Raw genomic sequence first — 6,656 nt, 5'->3', positions numbered from 1 at the left:
TTTCAAACCAATGGATCTCTTTTCCAGGCTAATGGTCTCAACCTTAGCCACAGAGTGACCTAGCAGTATGTATTAAGGAGTTAAATCAAATATATGTACAGGGTATTAAACATATACCAAGGGAACAGTTAACTTGGATACAAGTTCAAGATCAGCAATAAGTTCTACAATCCAGTGCTGATATCAAATACAAGCGTCAAAGTCAAATTTCTTTTCAAAGCCTTATTGCAGTTTCATGAGGCTAGCATGAGTTGTATACATTTGCCAGGGCAAATTTATACTTTGGAATTCACTCACAGAGCAAATGCTACACATCTGCTCACAGTCCATTTGAAGCATTTGTGGTGAGGATGGAGGGGTCCAGTCCATCATATTCCTGCTTGTTGATCCACATCTGCTGGAAGGTAAATAGTGAGGCCAGGATGCAGTCTCCATTCCACACGGAGTACTTGCATTCAGGAGGAGCAAACTCTTGACCCTCTGCTGGGTGTCAGAGCTATGATCTCCTGTATCCTTTTGGCAATGCTGGGGTACATGCTGATTCCACCAGAGAGCACCGTGTTAACGTAGAAGACCTTCCAGATATCAACCCCACACTTCATGGAGTTGAAGGTGGTCTCATGGATACCACAGGATTCCATACCCAGGAAGGAATGCTGGAAGAGCACCTTAAGACAGCAGAAATGCTCATTGTCAGTGGTGGTCATCTTCCCATCTGATTAGCTCATAGCTCTTCTCCAGGGAGGATGAGAATATTGCAGTGGCCTTTTCCTGCTTGAAATCCAGGGTGACATAACAGAACTTCTTCTTGATATCACTCATGATTTCCCATTCAGAAGTGGAGATGAAGCTATAGTCACACTCTGTGATGATCTTCATGAGGTGATCACTCAGGTTCAGGGCCAGCCAGATCTAGATACGGGATGGCATGGGGCAGGGCGTACCCTCCATCAATGGGCACAGTGTGGATGACCTCATCCCCAGAGTTTATGATGATACTAGTGGTACAGCCAGATCACACAGGGACAGCACAGCCTGGATGGCCACATACATCTGGGGTGTTGAAGATCTAAAACATGATCTGAGTCATTGTTTCACAGTTGGGTTTGGGGTTCTGGGGGCCTCGGTCATCGGGACTGGGTTCTCCTCAGGGCTCAGGGCAACTCATTGTAGAAGTTGTGGTGCTGTGTCTTCTTCATGTCATCCCAGTTGATAACAATGTCTTGTTCAATGGGGTACTTGAGAGTCAGGATGCCCCACTTGCTCTGGGCCTCATCACCCACGTAGGAGTCCTTCTGGCCCATATACACCTTACTGCTCTGGTTTCAGGGTTGCCTGACAATGGACAGAAACATGGTTCAAGGGACAACATCTCCAGCAGAGCCTGCCTTGCATGTGCCAGACCCATTGTCAATGATGAGCTCAGTGATCTCTTCTTCCGTTGTGGAGACGGAGGCTGTAGATGCAGATAACCAGTGGTGGGAGAACGTGGAGTGTGGGTCAGCTGCAGCGAGTGAGAACTTCCAAGTTTCTTTTAATTGGAATCATGGACACTTAGTCTACTGTCACTCTTGCTAAGACTACCACTGAGAGAGAGGAAAAAAAAAAAAAAAAAAAACAGGCTGGCACCCTCCTTTAAATATTTCCATGTTCAGTGCATCTTCTTTTATCAAACAAGATTCTTCACCTTAATTCTTTTCCCAAAGTTGAGTTTATAAAATCTTTGTCCTGTTAAGAGTGTCCTTTGTGTGCAAGAGATGCTGCTCCTTTAAAGGTCAATAGTAAACAGGAGAATCCCCATAACAAACTCCATGATATGCTGATTGTGCAGTTGGTTCTCTGCGAGTTCTCCTGTTTCATTCTTGTCCTTCATCTTTGTGACTATAAGATGTCTTCACAGGTATCTCCCTCTGATAACTGATGTAAATTGCTTACTGCATTGACTTTCTACTGCCTAACACATTACCACAAATTTAGCAACTTAAACAACACAAATTTGTTATTTGATATTTCTGTAGGTCAGAAGTTCTACACAGAATTCAGCATGTCAACAAGGCTGTGTTCTGCCCTGACTGTTCTAGGGGATAATCCATTACATTTTCCGGCTTCCAGAGGTCTGTACAGCCTTTAGGTTGTGCTCTTCTTCCTTCAACTATAAAGTCAGCACCATTTCAATTCTTGGACCCTTCTTCATTGTCTCATCTGTCTCCAACCTCAGCCAAGAGAGGTTCTTACTTTTAAGCACTCATGTGACTAGATTTGTTCAACTGGATAATCCGGGATAATTTCCTATCTCAAAGTATTTATTCCTAATCATGACTGCAGAGACCTTTGGACTCTTTGTCATGTAAGCTAACAATATACACATTCCAGGGATTGTGTTTGGACATTTTTAGGGGTTTATTTTTCTGCCTACCACATTCACCATGACATCTCCCAAATATGGGAATGTACTACATGAGATGCCAAGTAATATAAAAGCAGATGCAAAATTCCACACATACACTTAAAAAGTTAATAACATCCAACTCATGTATTTATTGATAATGTCACAAACTTCTATGTACCAGTATGACAAATCTCCTTCTGATCAGTATGCACTCAATATAACAATATTTGATTTAAAATAAAACATTAATATTTTATAAGAAAGGCCAAGATTGTTCAACTAGTTTTCTAAAAATGGATCATTTGGAAACAAACACGTTTATATCCTCATCTTAGAAATCATTAGAATGAATGAAGATGTAAGTTATAATAAAATGATCAAAGGGAAGGCTGGCTGCATCTGGCTTTCTGCCTTAGAAGCGCTGGGATGCCCTTCTTTCCATTTTCAGGGATAATCAGTCCCTCAGGGACTGTCTTATGCTAACTAAAGAGTGGAGACTGAAGGAAAAAAACAGATTGCAATTTTATTAATTAAAGTGAGAAATAAAGTTGTCACAAGCCCTGATATTCAGAGCTTATGTCAGATCAAACAGCAGATCTTTATACTGGAGCTTTGCTATGTGGAAGTCATCATCTGTGGCCCCTTTATTGCACTGACTTAAGAAATAATTTTCCCAGTGGCATAATGTTCATGTACTATATAAGCAGCTCCTCTTAATTTTACTGTATGATATCCATCTAGGATTCCCAACGCCAACATAGGTGAGTTTAAAATGAGAAAAAAAAAAGTCTCAAAAATAATTAAAACCATTGGCTCCGAAGTGTCATATATTCCTACAGTTCAAATTTCATTAAAAGAGAAATATTCAAATGGTCTCACCTATATGTAAGGAGAGGTGAGAAAAATCAGTCCTTGTCTGGGCACAGCATGTTAGAGCCAGCATGGGCAAGGAGAAACACAGAAAGACATGTAAATTAATGAAATCCTAGTCTCTCTCTAATCATGCTTGTAACTTAGAGTTTTTCTTCTTTTCTTTTTAATCACCTGCCTTGTTGTCAGTCACATTGTAGAGTTTAAGACCTCTTTGTCCTAACATATCCCACATACAAATCCCCTGGGGTTTGCACCTTTCAATGCACAGTATCTGAAAATAAAATAGATGGTTAAGGTGAGATTTTAATTTTTCAACTACTGATTTTTCTGAAGAAGAGACTGACACACACATGCGGTAAGGAACTGCAAGTGACAGCCCCTCAGATACCTCTATTATTTAGACTACTGCTTATTGGTCTAGTAAAAAAGCTAAGAAATGTTTTTCATTTTGAAATGCCACAGATAGCTTCAGGTTTCACGGTATACAGTTTTTCCCATCATTCAGTCCCAATGGTTTCTTTTTCCCTAAGGGATTTTAGTCTATGACTTTGAAGGCTTTTCTCTGCTTCCCCACTTTGGATTAGTGGTAGTTGAATTAGTGTTACCTTCCTAGACTTTGAGTCTATCTTTGTAAAAGATCTTTCATTTAATCCTTACAATTACAGATAGAATTTCTAAGGTATAAAGGTTTCTTCCCTTTCTAGACTTTTAAACTTTGCAGGAATCGGCTTTTGAAAAATATCTGTGTCCAGGGTGCCCTGCATAGGGCTCCCTGCTCAGCAGGAAGTCTGCTTCTCCCTCTCCCATTCTCCTTGCTTGTGTTCCTGCTCTCGCTGTCAAACAAATAAATAAAATATTCTTAAAAAAATATATACATGTAATCTATATCAATACCTCTATCTCTATCTCTATCTATACCTCTATCTATATCTATATCTATATCCAAATCAAAGCAGTTGGAAGTAACCGTGTATGATGTTACTATTGGCAATTCCTTTAATGAAGGTATAAGCAAGCCTCTAATTTTTGCAAAGTACTGTGTTCCTCAGAGATAACAAAAGGTGCCTAGTTTTTTTTTTTTTTAATAAATGCATTTTTCTTAATTAGTTTGTGCACTCTTTTGGAATAAGATCAGAAATGTGAGAGGCACTGGGGAAATATATTGTTTATACCTAAGAGAAACTAGAATAGTGTAAGACACAGAAATGCTTTTATACAATTGTTTTTAATCTAACTTTGGGGAAAATGAGTACACACTTGGGAAACTCAATAGAAGAGTTAAATGTTTCAGATGATGGTGGGCTTTTCTGTTTACCATGATTGCTTGGGGGAATAAGTTACTTTGAAGCACATAAAGGCATCATTATATCTAATCCTGGATAATTTCTAAAAATAAATGACCATTACTTGTGGTTCAGATGTTCATTCCTAAGCAATAAGACTGTATTTGAAAATTTCTACGGTGTTGAAATAAATGAGCAATATATTTTTAAAATATTTTATTCATTTATTTGACAGAGCGAGAGATCACAAGTAGGCAGAGAGGCAGGCGGGGAGGGGGGAGGAGCAGGCTCCCTGTTGAGCAGAGAGCCCAATGGATCCCAGGACCCCCAGACCACGACCCAAGCTGAAGGCAGAAACTCAACCCACTGAGCCACCCAGGCACCCCAAATGAGCAATATTTTTAAGCTTTTCTTAAATGTCTTCTTCTCCATGACGACGTGTCTTTCTTCTGGAATCTCAGTGGATTCTCATTATTCTCCCAGAAATAATCTTATCTTTGTTTCTAGTATCTTCAGCTTTCTATACATTCTATTTCTTCAGTATTACCTGAGGTCTATTCTACAAACTAGGTAGGAAGGTTGAAGAGGCATGAATCAAATAATAAAAGTTACAGTGTCAGGGGAAATGAGATGATTTTGCACTTCCTGAAATCTAAAAGCAGTTTATAGCTTTCTCTATTGTACCAGCCTGAATTTGATCACTTAATTACAATGCAGTGTTCTTACAAAAGGCCCATTAACCAAAAAGAGAAAAGCCAAGAGAGTTTGAGTACTGTTTATTCAAAACCTTAAAAGGATAAATAAAATGAAAGAATCACCATAAATCATTCTAACCCTGAATTCTCTCAGAGCCTTCTCTTAACGTGCTAACAGGGTGGCTGGCGTACACACACACACACACACACACACACACACACACACACAAATAGCCTGTTTCTGGTGAATTTTCCTCTTCCCTTCAGGTTTTCTATTTACATTCTCACATTTAATTTGTCAAATCAAATGGATTAGAATTAAATTGTAAATAAGACTTCTTTATTTTCTCCCTGAAGAAGGATGAACATGATTTAAAGCATGTTTACTGCTTTAGCACATTATGCAATAAATTTGGTTTAAAAACTAAATTAATGCATGTTTTCTAAACAAATTTTTTAGACTAAGAAAAAAAATGTCCTCTTCTTCCTCTAATAAAGTTTTCTTAATTTTTCACTACACTTCAATTTACTTTCTGCCACATAGTTTGTGCAATGAAGAACGGGACTGCACATATTCATCTATAATTAACAATTTATAACCTTCTTTGGAGGCAGAGATCTGATGAAGTAGGCAACAAAACATTGAAAGATCATCTGAGCCACACTCTTCAACAACACAACATGTACACTGGGATTTTTATTGAAACTTTTCATTAAAAATAGTCTTTATTTATAATGAACTCAGAAAACTGAGACTGATATTCCAAAGAATTAAGCATTTCCATCCTATAGTTGAACAGTAACAGAAATGTTTGCATCTGCAATTTCCTTTAAGCAGTTTAAAATATTTTATAATTAACATGATTATGAAATATTTAGAAAATTTCATGTTTTCTTTTAAAATTTTATGTAAGTGTTGGTTACTCAAAGACTTAGAATTATAGTAGTGATTGCCACTCCACATTTACTGGAGTAAATCATAAAGGGTGACATTTTCTTAACTTACAGAAAGTATACTAAAATGGATAGCAACATTTTAGTGCTATATAGTACCTTACCAAACGAGCACCTTCATTGTTAACATAATAACACAATGGCCCAGAGAATTTAAGGATTTCACCAAATCATAAAACTTGATTATATCTCAAGTCTCTTACTTCTTACCAAGGTTGAAAGCATTCAGCTGCTTGGCTTTAATACCCACTGGGAAACTAAAAATAACATTTGTATCCCTTTTATTACATTTTCTCCTTCCTTCCACAAGTTAGGCAAAATGTACATTGATATTCTACCATTTCCCAGAGATCTGCTACTTTATAAACAACATTATCACCTGTGAGGTGATGTCAAAGATGTATGCTACCTCTTCTACTCCCTGAGGAATTAAAAAGCTACTGACAATAGAAAAGACAAAAA

The 6,656-nt window shown here is 37.9% G+C and overlaps 1 pseudogene; it reads right to left on the bottom strand.

Annotated features, from left to right (window-relative positions):
- Positions 1–293: 293 nt before the first annotated feature.
- LOC122890177 lies at positions 294–1,355 on the bottom strand (annotated as a pseudogene).
- Between the last annotated feature and the right edge of the window lie 5,301 nt (positions 1,356–6,656).

This window comes from Neovison vison, chromosome 11 (assembly GCF_020171115.1).
Source record: "Neovison vison isolate M4711 chromosome 11, ASM_NN_V1, whole genome shotgun sequence".
Lineage (NCBI taxonomy): Eukaryota > Metazoa > Chordata > Mammalia > Carnivora > Mustelidae > Neogale > Neogale vison.
The sequence above is the reverse complement of the archived record's forward strand: the minus strand, read 5'-3'. Positions and strand labels throughout refer to the sequence as shown.